A 26,210-nucleotide genomic window follows, 5' to 3' on the forward strand; every position below is an offset into this window, starting at 1 on the left:
AGAATTAACAACTGGGATCTCATTTTAATATATGTGATAATTCTGTCTAATTTTTATCTCATGTATTGTATTCTTTGGTATTTTCCACACATATGGAAACAACTGCTTAGGATATTTTCTTTACTAATTCTAATACTGATGCCAGTTATAGAGCAATTTTTGATTAAAGAAGTTGGTTTGTCTTTATTGGTCATGTTTTCTTAGTATGCTTGCTAGTTTTAGGTGGGCTGCTGATTAGTTTCATATCTTGGGGTTCTGGATATTTTTGTATTCCTGTAGAGAGAGAGAGAGAGAGAGAGAGAGAGAGAGAGAGAGAGAGTGTGTGTGTGTGTGTGTGTGTGTGTGTGTGTGTGTGCGTGCTGGAAATTTATGCTAAGCATGTGTTCCATGTCTGACTTACACCCCAGCCCTGCTTCTTTAAATATTATTGAACTTTATTCTAGCACACTTGTGTTACTTGGAAGCAGTGAAATTTTGAGTCTTCACTTGAAGATTTCTTAGATACAACTGAGGAGTGCTTGATCTAGGATAGAAATCCCCAGATACTTGGGCCAGACTTGCTTGAGTTTTTTATCTAATGACCCAAGAATGTTCAGATCTCATAGTCTGGCTGATGGAAACAGGAGCTAACACTGGCCCTGTGTGAAGACTGGCCGTCATTCCTGCTGGCTTTCTGGATGACTCTTCCTTAGACTCAAATGTTTTCCTTCCATGATTCTTGAGGAAAGCATTCACAGATCTTTAGAATTCTTGTCTCTGTAGATTTGTTACATCCTCCTCTTCTCCTCTCTGCCTCCTCTTACCCATTTCCCTCCCCTTGGCCCTCTCTTTCTTCCCCCTCTTTCATCCTATCCTCCATTCCTCTCCCTCCCTTTCTTTCCTGCACTCCTTTTCTCTCACTCCTTCTCCTTTCCCTCCTCCTGCCCACTTCCTGTCCCCTGATCTTCCCAACTCCCTCCACTCTGATTTCCCCCCTTGAAAACTCTAGCCACAAAGAATTTAAAGTTGTGATTAATATTTCTACAAATATCAGGCATCCTCACCTACAACGATATTCTGTCTCTAGCTGTGTACCTACTTTATGAGCCTGGATTTCACTTCCACTCTTCCAAGCTGCTGTGTGTGTATGTGTGTGTGTGTGTGTGTGTGTGTGTGTGTGTGTGTGTGTGTGTGTGTCTTTCTTCTTGCTTTCTGTCTTCTTTTTTGCATCTTTCTATTTTGTATTTCTTTTTGTTTTTCCTTCCATTTCCCATCTTTACTTTCTATATCTCTGTCTGTTGGTCTCTCTCACCACTTAGTCTCTTTATTCAGTTTCTCACTCAACTATTTCAGAATTTTTTTTACTCTTCTGAGGAGGCCAGCTGCCTCTCTGAGCTACCATACTTAGAACTTTGGCCTATTTTTGCATATATTGATACAGAGTGGTCTTCTGTTCCACAGAGATCGAAAGATGCCTCCGGTTTCCATCTTTCCTGATACAATGAGGTATCATATAATCTCAGATTGCAGCTTTTTATTGAACATATCTGAAATCAACTTCATCAGGAGGATATTCTCAGTAGAGTTATAGTAGAGATTCCCCAGTTGCAATAGGAAATCCAATACATGCTCCCTAATGTCACTTTTTCTCCATAGTTGTCTTTAGAAAGATTTCCACTTCATGGAAATAAAGGAGATACTCCCCATATATTAATTGACTTTACCTTAGGAAACCATTTCAAATGCATATTAAAACCAATGTAAGAACATGGGGGTACAAATCAATGTGTTTTGGTGTGGCTTCTTTGGCCATCATAGTATATAACTCATGGCAGGTCAGATCTGGAGAGAAGAATGGAGAATAGACTCTGAGATCTTGCCAATATTTAAAATGGGCAAAGAGATAGCAACAATTAAGATGGTGCTATTTTAATTAAAAAAAAGTGGTAACCATATGAGTTGATAGGTATGCTAATTAGTTTGATTGTGGCAATTATTTCACAACAAATACGCATATCAAAACACTATGTTGTGCATCTTAAATGTATATAATATTTGTTAGTCAGACCTTAATAAACCTGAAAACATAAAACATATTTGGCATCTCAATATCAGTGTCAATTGCATGCATAACATTTATTGTGGCTTAATTCTATGTTCATTTAATTGATTAGGAATTATATTCCCTACTCAACTATTCCTCTGTGAGGCCAAAGGATCATGTCTGATTCATGCACAATGTAATCTCTAGTCCTTTGCTCAGGGTCTGCCTTTTAAGCTCTTGGCAAAGGTTTGTTTTTGAATCCAGTTCTGAGAAAGTAGGCTCTTCTAGGCACAAACTAGCATTCAGTAGATCATAACCGAAGCATGTATTTATCAGTCAGTTCCAGCAGTAGCAGTGACTAAGAGCTAGAGACAGTCATCTCTGTCAGATTATTCTACTGATTGAAGGTTGTATTACAGGGTTATACTGGGTTACATAGCAAAGCTGGTAACTGAAGTATCATGTTTTCTTAAATAGGGAGGATGAAAAAGCTTTGACTAAATGGATGACACAGAGGACTTAGAGAGTGGGGTGAGTAGTGGTGGTCACTGAGGGGGGATGGAGTGGACAGGATAGGAAAGGAGGCATTAACTGACCAGCCCAGGTCGAGGAATAGTCTTTCAGCTTTCTGCAACCCTTGGGTTATGGCTTTGTCGGACAGGGGAAGTGGGTGGTCACATATGTACTAAGTGAGACCATTGGGTCTGTTAGAAGAATTAGATCTCCAGAAGAGCCCTGATGGGCTTATCACTGTTACTTCACAAATACTTGGCAGTAGTGATCATGTTATTTTAATCCTTGAAGGATGTGGACTAGAATGTGAACAAGTGCCTTGCGTACTTAAGAGTGTGGATTTTATTTCTATTTCATGCTTTTATGTTTTTCTAGTGTTTCTACAATGAAACCACAAACAATTTATAAACAGACTTGTTAATGTGTAGGTTTTTCCATTTATATTTGTGTGAATTATTTTTTCTATAATCTCATGGAATGGAAATAAAAATCTACCCCAAGAAGCACATGCTGTATCACCAAGTGGCCAAGTAATTCGGCAGCCTAAATGCTTAAAATGTATTATTGATGTGACCGAGCATATATTGTTCAAAAATAAATTTATTTTACTTAAGAACACCTTCAAAAAGACTTTTTGCATTTTCTACACATCACTAATTTTTGTCTAGGGATTTTATGTATGACTTATTAATATACAACCTGACCTCTGTACTTTATTATTGGCCTCATGGATCTACAGATCATTTTAATGAGTTCTTTTGGTCCTGGAGAAAATCCTCACATGTCAATCTTTAATGTTAATGAATTCTGTTCTAAAGTTTAATAATAGCATTAACAGCTTGTAATGAAATTGTGCTATTAATTTTTTGGTAAGTTCACTTTAACCATCCCATATCATGTTTTATTATCTATGCTACAGAATATAAATACATGTGTTTTATTATTTACTTGGGATTTTTAACTAAAACTTAATGAGTTTATGCTGGCATGTTTTAATGGCTACAAAATTCCTCAGTGCAAAATATTTTAGTTACAAATGAGCCAATTTACAATAGCACACTTGCCCTCTGCTTTGGGAAATACCTGCCTCAAAATAGATATGTTTAAAAGATAACACAAAGCCCCAGTACTTGATGTTACCTTTCACACCACAGTATGAGTTCTACGAATTCTTTCTTGGAAACTTTATTAAGATTCTGTATTTGAAATGTCACCCTTTTCCTATCACTACTGACTTTCATTCTTAAGATTTTTAAAATTATCACTATAAATCAAGAATCAGTCTGGTCTAGCAGTGCCTCATATGGAAGCCACTAACCAAATGCAGCTGTTGAGAATTTAAAATAAGGCTGCCCCAATTAGAAATGTCTGTCAGCAAAAAGCACACACTAGATTCCAAAGATCCAGTATTTTAAAAATGAATATGAATATGTCACTGATATTTGTTGAAATGAGCATATTTAGTTATATTGTATTCCATAAAATATATTATTAAAATTAAATTAATTTTTTAATGGTACTGGGGATTGAACTCAGGGCCTTGTGAATGCTAGGCAAGCACTATACCACTGAGCTACATCCCCAATCCAATTTTTTCTTTTCTAATGTAGTTACAGAAAATTTAATATGTTGTAACTGTAGCTGTGTTTCACATTATGCATCTATGCACGCTGTTTTTGAACTTGCTTATTTACCAAAAAATTGTGTCCTGCTAAAATTTGTTGGCAAATGGAGATTTCAGATTCACATGTTATGTTAAGCCTTGGTAAATTAATTTTACCCAATGCCCAAGTCCATTGGACTTCTCTGAATTGTTTCTTGATATATTCAAGCAAGAAATTCAGCACAGGAATTTTTCCTCTTGGATTTGATTTTGAGAAGCATCTTCCATCAATGATTGATTTACATGAATCCTAGACATTTGTCATTGGATGAAACTGAGCTCTTATGCTATAAATCAGTGGTTAGCCCAGAAAACCAGCTAACAGCAATTTGAACTCAGCAGTCAAGAGCTTAATGAAATAGGAAAGCCTGCGCTAAGGGTGACTGCTCATGTCTGCAATTCAGTACATGTGTCTGTGCATTCATCCCACAAGATTCAGTGTGGTATGTGAAAACACACCCCTGTCACCACATCTCTGAGCCCTCCTTGAGAGTTTTACATTTTACAAAGGATCTTCAGAGTCAAGGATACTCTTCAGCATGCACATATTTTTGCTTTATGTCAGAGATTTAGGATACAAATTGTATAATAAATACCTAAATTCAAAGCAGTAGCTCAACTTTCTTCAATTAATTATATAGTGAATTGTTGTTCAAAAGAAGTTTCCATAGAAATGTCACTATTAAATATTTTCTGAAAACATAGCACTACAGTATTGCTGATAAATCGGAATGCATTTTTGTTATGGCACTTTTATTGGAAAGAAGTTGCCAATTAGTTTAATCATAGTAAATATAAAGGGACCAGGTCAAGTTGTACCACTTCTTAGACACTATTATTTGTATATTTTAATCTACAGACTTTCACATATGTTCAATATTCACTAGATTTATTAATAATCATTTAACATACTATTATATTTATAACTATTTTACATGCCTATTTGCATCACTACTTTTAGAACGTGATTCAGCATTTGAAATTTTGAAGTCTTTTGAGATATATAGTGTGTGCATCTTTGTGTGTGTGTATTTATGTGTGTTAAGTCTAGATCTTCACATATTTTCACAGTTTCTGAAACTAGATTTATATTGCTCTTTTCTAAGAGCAGCAATTCATCTCTAAAAAGACTTTATTGAACTTCCAGAAGCACTTGACAATATAGGGAAGCTGGCATGAACTTAATAAGCTGAAAACATTCCAAAAAAACATCACTTCTGGTTATTTCTTCTGTCTCCCATAAGTATATCCACTGCTGTCCTGAGTCATAAGCCTCCAGCTCAAGTGGTCTAGCTATAGTATCCAAGTTTGCAATGCAAAATATGTGGCTTTTGTATAAAGTGTTCCTTTTAAAAATCCATTGTTTAAATAGACCTCAAAATACAAAATGTACCTACAAAGATTCCTTTTTCAAAAACTGTGACTGTAGAGCAGAAGTTACACATTCTAGTGCTCCAGGAACAAGACAGGTAACATAAATGGGAAATTCAGGATGCACTGGGGTGGTAGAAAAGTGGACCACTCATACCCAGCCTGCATCAACTGGGAATTCTAGATCAGTTTGGAAATATGAGTAGACAGGATGATTTTTTTCTTTCTCTTATAAAAGATGATTTTAAGCAAGAAATCTTAGTGACAGCTCTATGTTTATTAGAGATGCAGAAATGAGACTAATCCACTGCTACTCATAACAGACTATCCTAAACACAGGATCATAAAGGAAGCAGAATATACAAGAGTCTATAGGTTAGCCAGGAAAATGTTTCTGGAGCTTTGCCAATATCAGAAATAAGATTAGTTTGAGTAGCTCCATTTATATTGGCTGATCAGGGCTTATTTGGAGTCCTGGATACCTGTGAATTAGGATGTCCTCAGCTACGACATATGGTCCCCACTCCACATGGTCTCTCGTCATTGTCTGGCATGGAATATTTCACATGTCAGTGGGAGATTTCCAAGAGACACAGAAGAAACACTGACCTTTGGAGGTCTGGGCTCCAAACTGACATTGTCACTTCTTTCAGTCTCTTGACCAAATGAGGTCACAGGTCATCCCAGATTAAAAGAGTTATGAAGTATCCTCCCCCTTTTCATAAGGGATATTGTGTGGGGCACACATTCAAAGATGTGTAAAACATTGTGCCACAGGAGATCTACCAAGGTGTTTTTCAGAAGCATTTTCTTTCAGCTTTACCTGAAGGTGAGGATATATGCATGGGTTTCTTTCTCACTCCATCCTCCAAGATGACTGCTGAAACTCCAGTCATCATGTAAACTTTCCAGAAGGAGTAGTGGGAGGGAAGAAGGGAAGATAGAGCTTGTGTTAGCCTTCTGTCTCATTCTGGTAGGCTTTTCCTAAAGTCTCACCAAAATCTGTTGTTATATGAATTATCTGTCTCCGGTGACAAGAATATGCAGCCTTTATTATGATACTTTTTGCCCAAACATGAATCCAAATTATAGGATTATAGAGGTGAACATTGAGCCAATAAGCAATAGTATCAGGCATTAACACATGACTTTCATTTTATTCTGATTATTAGTTAGTGATGTTGGCTATCTCAACTTTTCAAAGGACATCACAAATATACAAATTGCATGTTAACCTTCTATATTTAATATTTATATTAACATGTAATTTACATATTTTTAATTTATAATTTGAAATAATTTTATACCTACAAATAAGAAATTGCAACAATTGTATGAGTTTCCATGCATACTTCATCCCTAATATTTACATTTTATGTAACCACAGGACAATTTTCAAAGGTGAAAATGTAAAAAAGATATGATGCTAAAAGCTAGACCTTGCAAACTTTTACTGTTGAAGGACCAGAAAGGATTTCTTCAGGTGTCAGTCACTGCTACTTACTGTGACACTGTATCATAAATGCAGTCATAGTCAGTATATAAACAAATGAGTTTTTGTTCCAATAAAACTCTATGCTACAGTTTGCTAACTCCTGCTATAAACTTCGAATTATATTGAAACAGAGAGCATATATGTACATAAGCTTTTGACCTTCTTTGATTCAGTTTTCCTATTAACATTCCTTTTCAGTTCAATCCATGATCACAAGTTTTATTTCATTGTAATGAAGAGAAGAGTTAGAAACAAAGATAAGAGTTGCTTCCGTAGGAAACTGTTAAATTTGGAGACTGATCATACATATGAGGCTAAATCAAGGCCAGCCATAAAAACACAGAGAGCCCAAAACAAACTGTTCCAGCACCAAAAAGGCAAAGGGCCCAGACCAGCCAGGCAAACAAGTTGATAGACCGCAGGGTTAAAATTGACATCCTCCTCTTGAATGTATAAATAAATGTGCTGTAGCAGTTGAGCAGTTCCTTTCTTCCCTTCAAGAAAATAATTACTCTCCCTGACCCCAGATTTTGTCTCTTCTTTATTTTCTCATCCTCTTGCTGTCTTTTCCCCCAAGCATCTCCAGAGCCACTTGGGTCGCAGCAGGTTCCCCTTCTGTTTATAAGAAACAGAAATATCTCAGAGTTCTGAAGCAAGATCAAGATAGCAGCAGGCACCATATCTGGTGAAAGTGCAATCCTCATACAGGGTACTGGCTAGAAGTCTTCCCAGGTGGAGGGGGTGAACAACAACATCAACTCTCTGAAGCTACATTTAAGTGTTGTACTGCTGAGCTTTTTGTCACTGGGATCAAATTCCTGACAGCTTGGCTTACAGTTTTGGATGGTTCAGTCCACAAGCTGATTCCAAGGCAGGAAGAGCCTGGTGGAGAAGAGCTTCTCAGTGCATGGTGGCCAGAAGCAGAAAGACAGGGAAGAAACAGCAAGATACACCCTCCAAAGGCGTTCCACAGTAACTTCCCTCCTCCAGCCAGGCCCAGCTTTCTATCAGCACATTCAGCTATGAGCTCATCAGTAGATTAATCCGCTCATCAATTCAATACTCTTATGATCCAACAGCTTCCAGACATCCTGTCTCTGTACACAAGAGATGTGTGGGGGACAATTTAGATTCAGAAGATAACATGTGGGCATTAGTTCTATTTGTGAGAACAGGCCTATGGCTTAATTACATTCCTAGGTTCCAACTTTTTTGTATTATGACCTGAAGGTTAACTTCTAACTTAGGAATTTTGGATAGAAGCATACGTTCAACCATAGAACCTAGCATCTAAATCCTGGTTTCCAAGCACCATTCTCCTGTCAAATAGCTAGGGTTCCTTGGAGATGTGATTTATTCTGTGGCTGGAGCTGGTGAAATACAAGCATTAACTAGAATATTGATGTTCCAGAAAAGTAAAGTAGCACCAAAAATACTAGGTAGAAGGGTTAGGGATGAAGCTCAGTGGTGGAACAGGATCCAACCCACACCACCACAAATACACATAAAAAACCTGGAATAAGAACATGTCCAAAGGACACGTGAATTGACTTGGAGGGGCTCTAAATAATCAAAATTGGGAATATTCCAGCAACCACAGGTATAAGGAGTTTTAAATTATGATACACAGAGTAGAGTGAATATCCCCCAACTACATGCTGATATAAATAATTGAATCAATACCTAAGAAAAGAAAGAGCAGCTCTCTTCCTTCTAGAATAATACCAATTAATAAATGTAAGAAAGAATGAGAGAAGCAGAAAATTAATAGTCAATATAACAGTAACTTTTGCAGACACAATCCACTAATAGATACTAAAGTTAGTGGGAAAAGTTTTAGATTCTCAAAATAACACGCTAAATCATTTATTAGTTACAAAGTGAAAAAGTAATAAATAACCTTTTACTACCTGGCAGGCAATGCTTTACACACAAGGTCAGGGTAACACCACAGGTCATTAAGACCAAACGTCACAAAGCCTCTGCTGAAATTATCATTGTGGTAGAACTGAGATTTTACTTGGTGCCTCCTCCAGTTTGGAAACTCTGCCATAGAATACACTTTTCATAACACTTGATTTTCCACAGATTTGTGGCTGCTAAGAAAGAAAACTAAAATAGATTACTTTTGTATACTCCTTTCAATGATTTTTCTTGTCAATTAGGAAAAAAGCTAGAGGATGACCCAATCACAGTTAAACAAAGTATACATGTGCTTACTGTTCTCTACGTTTGAGCTGTAGGGTTGGTAGAATTTCTAGTAAGAAAACAGAGGCCATGAAACTTCAATTACTAATTAAAAAAGAAAATATTTTAATTGGAGCCATCTTTGGTCCACTCCTTTCAAACACGTAACTGATACTTTTATTCTTTTATTGAATTAAACATTAGACATATCCTAGAGCATATGTCTTTAGTTTCTAGCCTACTACAGCTGACCATCCAGTTTTGTCACTGACATTTTAAGTATTTGATAAGAATGGTTATTTTTCTCAAGGATATAATCAAAGTTCAATACAGTACTCATTTGTATTTTTGCTTAAAATTTTATGAGTTCAATTCTGATTTGCATTTGGTTAACATCAGTTTTACTTTGCATTACTGATTCAAAGTTTACTGAAGACAGAACCTGGTTAAAAATGAATTATGAAAGTTAAATAATTTGTGCAACCATTAGAAGTACTGCTTTTGGACCATGACATTTCTTTCAGTTGACTTTTTAAACTTCCAGTTGTAAGCAATTATATTGAAGCAAATAGACAGTTGTCCAGGAAATAGATACATAAGCCTATAAAAAGCACGAGTTTAGAAGTTGTAACTGTAGATAAAACTTACATACAATTGTAAACACTTAAAATGATAAAATAATTCATAATACATTGCAAGACTTTCAGAAAGCAGGTTGTGTGAGCACCAAATAATTCAAAAGACAAATTTTTTGTTAATAAACTGCCTCTGCCATCTCTATAATACCTGACTTCCTATATAGTTTGGCTGCAAATACTTCATCTATTTGCCTTTAAATATAAGAATTATTTGAAAATACTTCTATAGGAGAAAGAGAGAGAAATGACAACAACAACAACAAAAGAATCGAGATGTGTTATATACAGGTACAAATCTCCCATGAGGAATATGATCATTGTATACTGTAAAATATACTTAAACAACTTAAAACACTTAAACAAAAGAATAGAGATGTAATCCAGAATTCTTTCTAAAATATTGGATCAGAAAGTAGATCAAAAGATTTTTTTTCTTTTTTTAACTACTGATATTTAGTAAAGTATAGCTTGACTGTCATCACTTATCAATAATGTCATATGGACATTTTTACAATTATCAAATTGTGGAAAGCTCATTTTTCTTGAATATAAAATGTCAGTGCATTTGAAATTCTCTCCTAAAATAACTAACTTTAATACTCTTAAATTGATGGGCCACATGAACAGTTACTCACCAATTTCCTTCTTTTAATAACTATTATGAGTGTTACATTATCTATATACTTATGAGTGTTATGTATCAAATAAGAATTCAAATATTTCCCTGTGATTGTATCAATCATTTATTTATTAATCATATTATAAAGCAAGAAATATTCTATTACTTTCACTCACAATTCTATTCAGTTTTACTAATGAATTATTATTTCAGTAGAATCTGAAATTTTTTAGGCATAGGTGATATCTCTTTTTTAAATTTTTTTATTTTAAAGGAAAAAGAACAAAACAAAACAGTAAAAGGGTACAATACAGAATTTCAAAAAATAAACAGTAAGAAATCACTAGTTAATAGATTACATATTGTCATGTTAGAAATAGTTGTTTAACTTACAAAATTAAAGCATACAAAGTGGACATTCAAACAGTGAGATTGCAAACAGTTGTGTTCAATGATCCAACAAAAACTTAGTAATATGGTTTTCTATCTTACACACTTAAATATATATGCAGTTATATCCTTTAGAGCACTTTCTTTTCCTATGTTTTTTAAAATAACAATTACACATTTTGGGTTTTATTACTCCCACAGTTCTTATTACTTTTTTTTTGAAGAGAATAAAGCCAAATGTGACAAAACAAAACGGAGTCAGTCAAAACAAATGGATGGACATAGTACATGATGTGAAAACAGAATACCAGATGATCAACAATGGTTACCATAATGCCTCTTGCTATCTTAAAAAGAGTTGCCTATATCATCAGGTATAATAAAATTGAACAAAACCAAAGCAATAAAGTCTAAACATTGGAGACCTTACAGAACTTCAACAGAAGATAATAGTCAAACCAGAATGGGCATCATAGTGAATCTTATTGACTTCAAAGTACTTGCCTATACACTCAAACTTGATACTATCAAACAAAACAGAATAGATAAAAATCAGTCAAAACAAGATGGTGAGAGCAATACAGGGGCTCAAATCAAGTTAACAGGAAAACAAAAAAGTTACTATAATATATCCTGCTACTTTTTAATTTATTTTTCTCCTTAATTAAAAAATTAATAAATAAATAAATATTTTTTTTTAAAAAAGGGGAGATTGAGATAAAAGAGGACATAACAACATAACAACACAGGTCAGAACAGAACAATTTAAGCAACATTGTGTTTCACTACCAGATAACCTGGCATAATAGTAGTTACCATAGTGTCTCTTTCCTTGAAATATTTGAGTATAACTTCGTATATTATAGCATCAAACATAGCAATACAGTGTGAAAACTTTCAAGAGAAAGAAAGCATTATAGGGTATTTAGAACCAGCTAACAGAAAGCAAACAATGGTTTCTATATTATCTCTTTGCCTATAAAAATTTTGTTTATACTATCACATAAAATAAAATCCAATAAGATACAACATGATAAAACCGATGGAGACAGAAGAACAACAGCTTGATGGGACTTCAAAACAAGATGATATTAAATCAGCAGTAGCTATTATGATGTTTTGTTTACTTCAAAATAGCTGTTCATACTATTACAGACAATAAAATCAAACAACCCAGAATAAAACCATTCCAATTAACGAGTGAAAACATTATAAGGCTTCAAACCAATATAATGGGGAATCACGATTACCACATAATTTTATGTATTATTATCATTATTTACACTAGGGAAATTATTCCGTATTTATACATGTGAGTTTCATTTATTTCACTTATGAGTATGGTTTCAAGCTGCACCAATTTATTTATAAATATCTTCATGTGGTCTTTATTAATGGCTGAGTAGTACTCCATTGTATAAAAATACCACAACTTTTTTATCCATTCCTCAGTTGATGGACTTAGGTTGTTTCTAAGATCTGGCTATAAACATGGGTGCTGCTATAAACATGGGTGAACATATATCACTGTGGTATGATGCTTTCAGTTCTTCTGGGAATATGCCTAGAAGTGGAATAGCTGAAACAAATGGGAGTTCCAATCCCAGCTTTTTGAGAAATCTCCAGACTGACCTCCACAATGGTTGCCAGAGTCTACACTCCCACCAACAGTGCAGGAGAGTTCCTTTTTCCCCACAGCCTCTCCAGCATTTGTTGTTGTTGGTTTTCTTGATCCTGTCCATTCTTTCAGGAGTGAGATGGAATCTCAGTGTGGTTTTAATTTGCATTTCCCTAACGAGTAATGATGATGAACATTTTTTCATCCATTTATTTGCCATTTGTGTTTCTTCATCTGAGAATTGTGTACTCATCTCAGATGCCCATTTTTGGATTGGATCTTTGAATTTTGGGGGTCTGATTTTTTAAAATTCTTTATATGTTTTAGGCAGAAGTCCTTTGTCTGAGGGACAGTTCACTAAGATTTTTTTCCCTGTTTGTGGGTTTTCTTTTCATTATGCTGGAGATTTCTTTTAATGTGCAGAAACTTTTTAATAAGACATGATCCCAGTTATTGATTTTGGGAATTATTTCCGGTATGGTTTCATTCCTGCTCAGGAATTCTCTACCTACTCATATGTCTTTAAGGTTTTGACCCAACTTGTCTTCCAATAGATTTAGTGTTTCTGTTTTAATATTCAGATCATTGATCCATTTAGATTTTGTTTTAGTACATGGTGATAGGCATGGGTCTAGCTTTAGTTTTTGGCAAATGGAGAGCCAGTTTTTCCAACACCATTTAGTAAAGAGACTGTCGTTCTCCCAGAGAACCTGTTTGGCCCCTTTCACAAAAATAAGGTGGTTGAGTGTGTTTGTAGTTGTGGTTGTTTCTTCTACTCTATTCCATTGATCTTCAGCTCTGTTTTGGTTCCAGTACAATGTTGATTTTACTACAGTTGCTTTGTAGTATAACTTCAAGTCAGGGATTGTGATGCCTCTTGCCTTGCCTTTGCTGCTAGAACTTTAGTGGCTATTCTAGGTCTCTTCTCGCTCCAGATGAATTTTAGGAGTGATTTCTCGAGATCTATGAGGTATGTTAATGGTATTTTTATTGGGATTGTATTGAATCTGTATAACATTTTTGGGAGAATGGCCATTTTCACAATATGTATTCTTCCTATCCATGAGCAAGGGATGTCTTTCCATTTTCTGAGATTATCTTCAGTTTCTTTTTTCAGTGTATTATAATTTTCCCTGTATAGGTCTTTTACTTCTTTCATAAGAGTAATTCCTAAATATTTCATTTTTTTGGTTGCTAGTGTGAAGAGTGTGGCTACTTTTATTTGTCTTTCTGTGATTTTGTTGTTAGTACATAGGAATGCTATTGATTTTTGAGTATTGATTTTGTATCCAGCTACACTGCTGAATTTATTTATTATATATATATCGAGGAGTCTTTCAATGGAGTTTTGGGAGTCTTCTATGTAAAGTATCATGTCATCAATAAATAATGATCATTTAACTTCTTCTTTTCCTATCTTTATCCCTTTTATTTCTCTCTCATGTCTAATTTCTCTGGCTAGTATTTCCAGTACTATATTAAATAGGAGCAGTGATAAGGGACATCCTTGTCTTGTGCCTGACTTTAAAGTCCTTCAATCCATTTAGTATGATACTGGCTGTTGGTTTGTCATAGATGGCCTTTACTATATTGAGGTAAAGACCATCTATTCCAATTTTCTGTAAGGTTCTTAGCATAAATAAATGTTGGGCCTTATCAAGCTTTTTTTGCATCTATAGAAATGATCACGTGATCCTTACTTTTGGCTTTATTGATGTGGTGGATTTCATTTATTGAGTTACGTATGAACCATCCCTGCAGGCCTGCAATGAATTCCACTTGGTCATGGTGTATAATCTTCTTGATGATTTGCTGCATCCTATTTGTCAATATTTTATTGAGGATTTTTGTATCTGTGTTCATAAGGAGATTGGTCTGTAGTTCTCTATTTTAGTTCTGTCTTTCTCAGGTTTTGGTACTAGAGTAATATTTGCTTCCAGGAATGACTTAGGAAAGATTGCTTCCCTTTCAATTTCATTGAAGAGTCTGAGGAGTGTGGGCATTAGGTCTTCTTTGTATTTCTTGTAGAATTCTGCAGTGAATCTGTCTGGGCCTGGGCTCTTCTTTGTAGGTAAGGACTTAATTACATTTTCAATTTCATTAATAGAAATTGGGTTATTCAGAAGTTTTACATCTTCTTGATCTAGCTTTAGTACTTCATATGCTTTTAGGAATCTTTCTTTTTCTTCTGTCTTATCAAACCTTTGAGAGTAGAGGTTTTCGAAATAGGTGCTAATGATCTTCTGTATTTCTATAGAGTCTGTACTGATTTCACCTTTTTCATTCCTTATTGCATGCATTTGAGCTTTTTCTTCCCTTTTTTAAATAAAGTTGGCTAGGGGGTTATCAATTTTATTTATTCTTTCACAGAACCAACTCTTTGATTCATTCTTTGGATTGTTTTCTTAGTCTTATTGCATTGATTTCTGTTCTGATTTCTATAACTTCCTCTCTTCTTTTGGCTTTGGGCTTGACTTGCTGTTCTTTTTCTAGATGTTTGAAGTGTAACATCAGGTTATTTATTTGTATTCCTTCTGTTTTCCTGATGTGGGAACTCAGTGCAATAAATTTTCCTCTGAGGACAGCTTTCATTGCATCCCACAGATTCTGGTAAATGGTATTTGTGTTTTCCTTTGCTTATAGGTATTGTTTAATTTCTTCTTTAATTTCCTCTGTGACCCACTGCTTATTCAAAAACAGTGTGTTTTTCAGTTTCCATGTGTTTGTGGGATTTTTGCAGTATCTTTTATCATTAATTTCTAATTTAATAGCACTATGATCTGATAACATTCATGGGATAATTTTAACTCTTTTGCATTTATTTAAATATGTTATGTGAGTTAATATATGGTCTATTTTAGAGAATAACCCATGTACTGCTGAGAAGAATGTGTATTCTGTTGTTGTTGGATGTAAAACTCTGTATATGTCTATCAAGTCCATTTGTTCACAGGTGTGATTCAGTTCTGTTATTTCTTTGCTGATTTTCTGTCTGGTTTATCTGTCCCTTGATGTCAATGGTGTGTTAAGTTCTCCTGTTAGATTTCTGTTACTGCTGATTTGGTTTTACATTTCTGTTAATACTTGTCTTATATAATTGGGTGCTCTGGAATTTGGTGCATATATATTTAAGATAGTCATCTCTTCCTCTTGAAGTTTTTCCTTAACCAGTATATAGTGACCTTCTTTATCTCTTCTGATCATTATTGGTTTGAAATTCACATTGTCTGCAAACAGAATAGCCACCCCCACTCTTTTTGGGTTCCTATTGCATGAGGTATTGTTTTCCATCCTTTGACTTTCAGTCTGTGAGTTTCCTTTTGGGTTAGATGGATTTCTTGTAGACAACATGTAGTTGGATTTTGTTTCTTGATCCATTCTGATAGTCTGTTTCTTTTAATTGTTGCATTGAGACCATTTACATTAATGGTTATAACTATTATATGTTGGTTTATTGTTGACATGTTATCTTTCTGCTGTTGCATCTTTATCTTTCTGTTTTGTTTAATTGTCTGCTTTGTTTAGTGGTTTTTTCCTAAGTGTATCTAAACTATTTTTCAGTATTCTTTGCAGGGTTGACTTGGTGATCATGAAGTTCTTCAGCTGTTCTTTGTCATGGAAGTATCTTATTTCTCCATCAATTCTGAAAGACAGTTTTGCAGGGTACATCAGTCTAGGTTGGAAATCATTTTCCTTTAGGATCTGAAATACTTCACTCCATGCTCTTTTTGACTTTATTATTTGTGCTGAGAAGTCTGCTGTGATTCTGATAGGTTTTTTCTTTATAGGTAATCTGTCTTTTCTCTCTGACAGCTTTTAATATTCTATTCTTTTGATGGATTTCTGGGATTATTAAATGTCTGGGTGTAGTTTTCTTTTGGTTATGGCTATTTGGAGTTCTTTATGCTTCACTGATCCTGATATCAGTTTCCAATGTCATGTTTGGGGAATTTTCAGCTATTATTTCTCTAAATATCCTCTTGACATCCTTTACATTATCCCCTTCTTTTTCATTTATCCCTGTCAATCTTATGTTGTTTTTCTTTGCATCATCTTGCAGTTGGTTGAATTGCTATTTCCTGATTTCTTGTTATTTTTAAAAGATCTTTCCTTTCCTCTTCACTGGCTGCAATCTTGTCTTTGAGGTCTGAAATTCTATCTTCACTTTCATTGAGGCAGTTTTTACAACTTTCAATAGAATTTTTGATTTCCTGTATATCTCTTTGCATCTGCTTTATGTATTCTGTTTGTTTCTTATATTGTTGATCCAGGGATTCTATCTTTTCCTTTAGTTCCTCCAGTTTTTTAACTGTGTCTTCTTTAGATATGTTTAGCATCTCCTTCATTTCTTTTATCATTTTTTCTTTTATCTGGGAGATTATTTCTCATTTTAATCCCTTTAAAGCTTCCTGGACTTGCTTCTTTATTTCAGTTACTATTATTTCAGATATTTCAGGCATATGGTATGTATTTTCCTCATATACATGGCTCGTAGGTTTTCTTGGGATGGGCTGAATGTTTGAGATTGCATTTTGGTCTTTTGTTTTGTCATTTTCCTATATTTCCATGTTTCAAGTGTTGTTCCAAAGCTTACCCTGGGTGTGTTGGAAATTGTCTCCAATGTCCTGGGCTCCTGGGATTCCTCTGGTAGTGTAGCTCCCTCCTTGTGCAGTGGAGCCCCTGGATTAAAAGAGGGTTGCCAGGCTCCTTTCAGGTAGGCCTAAAGCCTCCTCACACTGCACAGCTCCCCACTTTGGCAGGAAAGCTCCCCTGATGGAAATAAGGCCACTCAGTGTGGTCCAGGCAAGCCCAAATCCCGCTAAGCCCAAACTAGTGTGGCCACAAGCCTAGCGGGCCCCCAACCCCCTACAGCAAGGATCTCATACTCTTCTGGGGATTAGATATTGTGTAACCATCCACCTCCTTGGATGGCAAAGCTCTCTTGGCTGATAGAAGTTCACCCCTACAGCCTAGGTAGACCTCAAACCTCCTCAGCAGGGCCGCTCCCTCCTCCAGGCAGTGGAAGTAATATTGGTGCTCTCCAGGCCAAAGGAAGGTCGCAGGCAAGGCCGGAGCAGGTTCCCCTGGCTCAGCCCAGCTCCTTCCTCCAGGCAGGACAGCTGCGGGGTACAGGTGATTTCTTGATGCCATAATAATTTCTTCTGACTTGATAATTTTAATTATTGTTGTTTCATATTCTGCTAGTTTATTGTTTGTTTATTTGTTTTTTGGGTATTTTTTGTTTGTACTGAGGATCAGACTCATAACTTCATACTTGCCAGGTAGGTGCTTGTGCAACCAAGCTAAACCCCTGGTCTCCACTAGTTTTTTGCTAATTTTTTTCTTCCTTTGTTTTTCCTTCATTCTTTATAAGTGGGATAAGAGAAGATTTAATTTTTCACTTGTTTTAATAACCTCAAAATAAATTTCGTACTGACATTAAATGGCATACTCAAACCTTAGCAACTCCCTGAACAAAAATTTTGTGAATCTTTAAATACATTATTAACATACTTAATATGTTGCACTCATTTTACAGGACTTACAATATTTCCTAAGTATATGCTTATTCTCTTAGGTGTATATTTACAAATGGAATTTTTATGTTACTGTAGCAGGGATGCACTTTTACAGTGGAAAAAGTAAAATATCTAGGGTTGTAAAGGAAACTAATTGACAAAGAGTTATCAAAGCACTAAATAAAGTAATTGTATGGTATTATAAGATGCATTTCTTGGTTTTGCAATGTAATAAGATCTAATGGGAAAACATAAATATTATCCTTCTAAGCATCCACACTATCCTAATATCACTGGTGTTTCTTTCTCAATAAAGAACAACTGAAATAATGTAACTTTTCTTCAATTTCACTTTGTGGAAACCTTGAATTATAAAAAATGATCCCAGGTATCTACAATTAAAACCCTCAGTTATGAAATATTTCTTTAGAGATTAGGAGTATTTATAAACATGGAATGCCTGTCTCAGTCTCAGTCTCCCTCTGTCTCTCTCTCTCTCTCTCTCTCTCTCTCTCTCTCTTTCTCCTTCTCTCTTCTCTCTGTCTGCCTCTCTTGCACTATTTTCCTATTTTGTCCTGTGTCATAGGATAGAGCTTAGCAGGGTTAGCCAGGACAAATGAATATCCATGAAAATGGAGGTCATAGAATCTTCATATCAGAAATATGACCCATCAGGTTTTGATCTGCTGTATTTTACTGTTTTCTGTAGCAGATTAAACCTATTTTGATTTTTCTATAACCTAGACACTTATAAATTAACTTTTCTAAAATAAGTGTTGCACGCTACTTAAGATTATGCATGCATGACTCATGTAATCTTCTCAAAATACTTTATGTAATATCATTAGCTAGGAGTTAACATAAATAAGCCCTGATATAGAATAGTTTAACAAATTAAGTTTAAAAGTACAGGTACGTATCAATGGAGTAAGAAGCCGGGCATTTTATAAATAACATAAATGCTTTTTCTATTGGACAAGAAAACTAGTATATACAAACTGTATTGTTGATTTTTTCAGTATAAAGAATATTTACCATGAAAACAAAAGCTAACATAAGCTACTGTACTAGATGAAATGAACATTTACATGCGATTATCGACAGTTCTAAAATTTCAATCCTTCTCTTGTCTCAGAGGAAATTCTCATAAATAGAAGTTAGACATTCAAACAAGATATTTGCCTGTAGAAGAAGTGAGAATGCTTTTGAAAACTATGTTTCACTGTTACCTGAAAAGATGAACAAAATACTGCTCAATCGTGCATTTGAGGAAACCCAGAAACAGCCTGTAGTTCTGTAGGCACTGAAAAGTTTCCCTAGAGGGAATTCACTGCAGTTGACAAATGCATGAATAATTACTGCAAAAATACATTCCCATATGTCACAGTTATCTTACGTTGAGTGAGAGGAAATCCATTTTTTAGTGGACTGGGTTTTCGGCTGCACCAAAGATATTTATTCAAAACTTGAGTCTTTCCATTATGTTGTTTTCTCTGGTGGAAATAGAACATACCTTTTTCCAACAGAGAAGAAAGAAGAAAGTGTGCCAAGCTTTGGTCATGAATATTTTAGTGTGTATAGAGACAGAGATCACAGGGGGGCCAGATGAGTAGCAGGAAACAAATGTGATGTTGTTTTCAAATTCTCAGAGGAGGTTTATATTAAACTGTCTTTACTAGCTTGTTTTCTGCCTGGCTCCTACACTGTCAAACCTGATAATGAAACCTTTTGTATATCTGGAGCTCACCTATTAAGTGAGGAGTGTAGCATCTACTTGAAAGTATAAAATTATCCACTTTATGTGGTACACACAAAGAAAAAGCTATTGCAAATGCCACAGCGGTAAAGACCTATCTTCAAGAAGAATAATCCATATTAATTCCTGTAGGGGAGATTTTATCCTTAAAAAAATGTTAAAATAAACTGAGTCTTAAAGTTTCTCCATACAATTGATTCTTTTCCTCCTCTTTCCCTCATACCTCCAAGTTATTAGAAGACTTTCATCTTTCATAACATTACAACCCACTGGAGTTTATTTGGCCAGAAGTCAGTACCAATGAGGCTGAGGTGTTAAGCTTGTGCTCTTTAAGAAAAATTGAAGTCCTATTTTCCTGACATGATGGCACAGAACACATTAGCAAACCCACCACTTGCAAATCAGCTTCTCTAAGAACAAAGGGAAGTGGGTGAAAAAGTGAGTAATGTAGTGGACGTTAGCAGAGTTCCAAGTGGTTGGAACCCAAGTCACCCTGCCTCTGACCACCTCCGAGTATGTCTCTGTGAATGCTGTCATTTATCCTTGAATTCAATATGGAAAACAAGAAAGCTCGTAGAAACTACAACTGTTTGTGCTAACACAGGTGATAGTAAATTTTTGTTCTGTTTCTTGCATAGTTGAATTTCAAAGTGTGATAATTTACCAATGAGCCCAAAATATATCCTTATCTCAGAGTCAGGAGCCATTTGTAATGAGTTTTTGCAATTTTTGATCATGTGCCCAAAATGATCATCTCTGTGCCATATACAGGTCTACACATCCAACATTGAGGGGCTGAGAAACCTGGAATCTATGATAAGAAATGGTATATAATGGTTTCACTTATACAAAAACTCTCTATTTATATGATACACAACAACCATACAGATGTTTTTCTTTCTCTGTCAAAATGTGGACGAGCTAGGACTCTTTTTTTTTCTAAATTATTTTGAAGTGACTGGCCACTGATGTTTGGTTTTAAGAACTAAATTCAATGACTAAAAGGGTGTGTGGTTTGGTTGTACTTAATAAAATGGTGAGCTAGCAGTTTTTACTATTTCCTGTTGACCACTTACTTCACGTAGGCCATTTCCATTTTATCTCTAAGACCATTCTATCTTGTGGAAAATAGAATGTGTCTCCATTTTTCAGATGAGTCAGTATTCTTAGGAAATATTGCAGCTACTACAAAGTGAACCAATCTGTTGATAACAAAGCCAAACCCTCCATTTGAAAGTTATAAATACAAATATTACATCAATACTGCATATTAAGATGTACATTAACAACAGTTTCTGAATGGCTTGGCTCTTATCTGAACATAGTATGCAAAACATTCAAATTTTTAAAGTAAGTCATGGTAGCATAGATTTTTTAAAGCTATATAGATAAAGGTTTCTTGATGTACACTCAAAGAGAAAAATTTGAGAGGAGAGTTATTAGTAGTGATCTCATTGTGTGATACCTGATATTTCTTTGATTATCTGGTTATTTTCAGTGTAAATATGAAATTTTAATACCAATTCTTAGGTAAAACTCAAAATGTAATATAGTGGTATTAATAAAGTATAAGTAAAATATATTTGGTTTTATTTTCCTGGGTGAAAATATTACTCTTGCAAAATATATTAAATTCTTATTGTTATGCAGTAGATCGATATGATTAGATCAGGCCTATAGCTCTATTCCATGACAAAGTGACCCAGCTTCTGATGCTCTGAAATATACAAGGAGACTATCTTAAGACTCTGAATACAAATTTTGTCTATTTGTATTTTATTCAATTTTGCATTAGAGGTATACAAGCTTTTAGAACCATTTTCTTCCTTCCTCCCTTTCTTTTTGAGCTGAGGATAAAATTCAAGGCCTCACTATATCTCAAAGGCCTTTCTAAAATATTCTATGATCTGTGCAAGGCATTACTTTGTAGAAAGTCCTATTATGCTTAGAAATGATAGTTTAGCACATAGGATATATGTATAAGAAGAAAGTGAAGTAAAAAATTACATTCCATGAACTACAAATAAATCAAGGTTGAATTTGCATGGGAGAAGGAGACATAAGAATTAAGACACATGTATGAATTCCCCATGATGAATGACTTATTATATACATCAAATATATAGTAATATAAATTTAAATTTTAAAATACAAAAAAATTTAGAAGTGAACTTAATTGGAAAATCTTTGCAACAGATCTAAAATATAAGTTTACATTCCTAAAAGAGTCATAAACATTTTTCAGATGCAATAGAGCTCTTCTTTACATCAGAGAGTACAGGCATTTTTACAAAAAGAGTATATATATATATATATATATATATATATATATATATATATTACACACACATACATATATATATATATATGTATGTATGTATGTATATGCCTGTTAAGTATGTGCCTTGAATATCTACAGTATAGATGCTGTATATTGATATATAATGGAACAAAAGCAAGTATTTCTTAAATTATTTTTTTTTGTCTTTTTGCTTTTTTTTTTTCTTTTTTTTTATCGGTAGCAGGGATCGAACTCACGACTGCCTGCTTACAAGGCAGGCGCTTATGCCACTGAGCTAAATCCCCAGCCCCCAAAGCAAGTATTTCTTATTGCCCCAGTAAAAAATTGAATCAGTCTTCTGGGAATAGTTTAGATTGATCTATAGTAGGTAAGATGGAATATCATCCTGTAACTATGTTGGGGAAAACTTTGGATTGCCTGAGATTTGAACAGTGATAAGTACCAGGCAATAAACCTGGAATCTGTAATTTGACTATGTTACAGGCTAAGAAAGAATAATTGATTTTTGCTCCTAGATCTTTCAGGAAGAATGTGACATCATGTAGTCCCTTCCTATCCCATCTATAGTATTTATTACTGCTTATCTAAAGGGAAATACCGTGCTAAATATAAGCATAGTTAAGAATGTGTAGGATCTACCTTTGACACTGATTCAACCAATATATAAATGATTGATCCTCACTGTTTGTGGATTTCCTGTTTGTATATTTGCCTTTTCATGCTTTTTAAAAAAAAAATTTGTGCCATGTGTCAGTAACTCCATTGTTCATAGCACTGAGAGACTTTCTAGTGTCTTATGCATCAGAAGACTGTGATGCACCTTGTGGAAAAAAGACATAGTTTGAATAAGTTTTGCATAAATGTGAGTTGCAGCGCTGTTCCCTGCAAACTCCATGTTGATAAATAAACAATACATACTAAGTAAGGTATCTTTCAAGATATAAACAAAATAAGCTTCTCTATTGACTAGTTGATGAACATGTTGGAGACAGAAATTTGCAGAAATCTAGCTCTGAGTTTCTCCTAGGCACCATGCTTCAGTATTTGAAATGGCTTTGCAGTATATATTTATTACTAATCATGAGAAAATACATTAACAATGTACAATTATCAGTTATTGATCTAGGCCTTAAAGATTCGGGGATAAAGGACTTGCCATGTATTAGAAGGAAGAATTCACAATGGAATGATTACATAGAGTAAAGAAAGTGCTGTTGAGTAGACATAGGCAGGTGCTAAGTGTTTGTATAAGGGGTTTAATACCACCCAGGGGTGCCCAGGAAATACACATAGATACGTAACTGCATGCCTGAAGAAAATGTAGAAACAATACCGAAATGGTATACTGGCCAAAGGATAATACAAAGTAAATGGTGTTATATATTTATTTTTAAACAAAGCATAATGTTGGTGGGGTTCTGAGTCATCCTGGTACCATGTTGTTACAGAAATACACTGTGGTGAATTCTGCCTCTTGCCAAAATGAACACTGAGGAAAAATGAAAAAAACTGAAGAAATCCAATGAAAAAATACAGAACAAGAATAACCACCCCCTTCTGGAGTATTTAATTTGTCAACAGCTACTGTTAAAAAAGGTAGGAAAATAAATTATATTTGCTTTTACCCTTTTAATTGTATTTTAAATTATACATTACTGAAAAAGCAGAAAAGTGCAGAGATTTACTTAACAAGCATTCAGTTGTTGACCTCTGCATGCCTGTGAACTCTTTTAGACCTTAGGAATACAATGGTGAACAAAAAGAAAATGCATATCCTCGGAGGAATTGTCCTTCTAATGAAAGGGGTAACACCATTAGTAGAAGGAAAAGAACCTGCTGTCACTATGGTGCTTACCTGGTAAACCAGGTTAACGACGTGAAGAGTGATTTGGGGCTACTCTAACTGGGGTGTCAGAACAGATCACCCAGAATATCTGATCTGAGAATTAAATGATTGAAGAATCACCTTGGAAGACACTACTTTCCAGAAGCCATAATCTAGGACATGTGGTAAAGAGTTGGAAAGTAAATCCATACTACTTAAAGAGAAGGGATTTGGAGAAGCATGATGTAGGAGAGGAAGAGGAAAAGCCTTGTGAAGATGGAAATATGTCTTAACTATATTCCAAGAAAGGTAGATGTCACTGAGAGACCAGTAGGAGAGGAAGGGAAGAATTCATACACGTTAAGCACCTCTAATTTAAAAACTTCATGTCTGAAATGTTCCAAAATCTCAGATTCCTTGAGAACCAATCTACTGCTCAAAAAGTTTCAGATTCAAGAGTGTTTTGAGTTTTAGATGTTCACATTAGTGATGCTTGAAAACGGTAAAGTCCATGATAATATTCCAAATTTTCAAAGAAAACTAAAATCAGAAACACTTCTAGTCCCAGCCGTGTTGGGTATTCAAGCTGCATTATATTAATAATAAAATAAATTCTGCTTTACTTTTGCTAACTAGTAGGAGCTTTAGGGGTTTCAGTAATGGAAAATGACACACCATACTCTCATCCAAATAAGAAATGCTGGTAAGCTAGCTTACTGCTTTGGAAATGGGACTTATTCAGATCCTCCTTAGACAATGGATGAAAATCATGTTCTTTATGAATCTCCAAACATAATTTCCATAGGTCAGATCTGCATCTATTTGCATTTTAATTTACAACCACAAACAGTAATTTATTCCACTGCTTGAGAAAATTATTTATGGTATATGTGTTTGTAGCCTGCTTCTGAAACATAGAGTGTGTTGAAGTCAAATTGTGCAAAAAACAAAAGTAGAATTCTTCCATTCATACTCCAGTGGAGTAATCTTGTAACACTTAGGGATGTGAGTCTTGCATGTACCTGTGACTCCTCTGCATTCTGCATGGGCCCTGACATTTATGAATAATGTTCCCCAAGTCCCTGAGAGGCCACATGTGTGTCCTTCTGAATAAGAAGCATAGGAACTTTTTAAGCACTAGTGGCTTAAGTAGCCAAACACAAATTCAAAAGTAAAATATTCCTACTAAGTTATTTCTGGATAGAATATTGAAGGAAAACCTAAAATACAATTTAGAATTGGTATTTTAGAAAGAGAATGTATGAATTTAAACAAAATTTATCAAAAAAAACTATCATATTCAGCGATGAACAGTTCATGTCTTGGAATTCACAACCATTGTTCAAAGCCTACAGGGGAGGTCAGCAGATGATGAATAAATACACTAACCTTGGCAGGTACCTCTGAGTTTGCAAGAAGCTATCAGCCATTGCTGGGGCACAGACCACCTTGAGTCTTGTTGTAAAGAGTTATCCAAGATAACTTGGCTGAATATATGTTAAGATCTCAATAAAATACGTGGTATTGCTTTTCCACTCTCGTAACAGTCTGAAAAGATCCTAAACTTAAATGTTGTGGAAAATATTCCTTGCTCTATCCCAGGTTCCTCTGGAAAATCTTTGACTATCAGAAGACAGCCTTAGTATAGCACTTATATAGTGTCACACATTGTCACCCATTTGTACAAGACACACATATGTTAAGCTATGAAGGGTGTGAAAGATGTGGTACAGTGGGAGAAACTAAGCACCTGGAAACATCAGAGAAATCCTTTAGGCAAGAATCCCAGAGTCCTACCCCATCACAAGGGATGTACATGTAATACCTTGGTCTCAGCAAAGTCAAGGCTCAAGCTTCCTTAAGGTTATTCATACCCTTGATTCAGGTAGCTAAAAGCAAGCTTTATGGCCATCAATCAGTATGGTTTTAATAAACAGAGTAGACAAGCTCTGGGGGAGTTTTGGATTTTTAACAGTTCCTTATAATTACTACCTAGTACCTTTCACTTTTGACATGGTCTAGAATCAATGACAAGGTTCCAGGTATCCAGCAAAATAAGTACAGAGATACCCAATTAACTACAAGTTAACTCTGTCTTCATACACTCAGAGAAATGGATCAGAATGAGAACATCAGAGAAGATCCAAAGCTCATATACATTATTCTGAGTTGGATTCTGTAATCTATGGGATTAGATTATTTGATTAACTGGAGACCACTGAAAGGATATCAAAGTTTCTAAGGGAAATAATCAGATTGTGAAGCAATAAGCATAAAATAAACCAGGAAGA

The 26,210-nt window shown here is 34.9% G+C and overlaps 1 protein-coding gene across 6 annotated transcripts in view; it reads left to right on the top strand.

The window, feature by feature from the left end:
* Pak5 (p21 (RAC1) activated kinase 5) overlaps positions 1–26,210 on the top strand; it is a 320,360-nt gene that overhangs the window by 111,579 nt on the left and 182,571 nt on the right. For 5 of the 6 annotated variants that reach the window (XM_063248705.1, XM_063248704.1, XM_063248706.1 and 2 more), the window contains one exon: positions 23,543–23,690. The gene's annotated coding sequence lies outside the window, so the exon portion shown is untranslated. Of the gene's footprint in view, positions 1–2,517; positions 2,555–23,542; positions 23,691–26,210 lie in introns of those variants that run through there. The other variant, XM_063248708.1, reaches the window with a different exon arrangement.

This window comes from Cavia porcellus, unplaced genomic scaffold (genome assembly GCF_034190915.1).
Source record: "Cavia porcellus strain 051 isolate PalLab524CR breed Dunkin Hartley unplaced genomic scaffold, mCavPor4.1 scaffold_5, whole genome shotgun sequence".
In the NCBI taxonomy this organism is placed as follows: domain Eukaryota; kingdom Metazoa; phylum Chordata; class Mammalia; order Rodentia; family Caviidae; genus Cavia; species Cavia porcellus.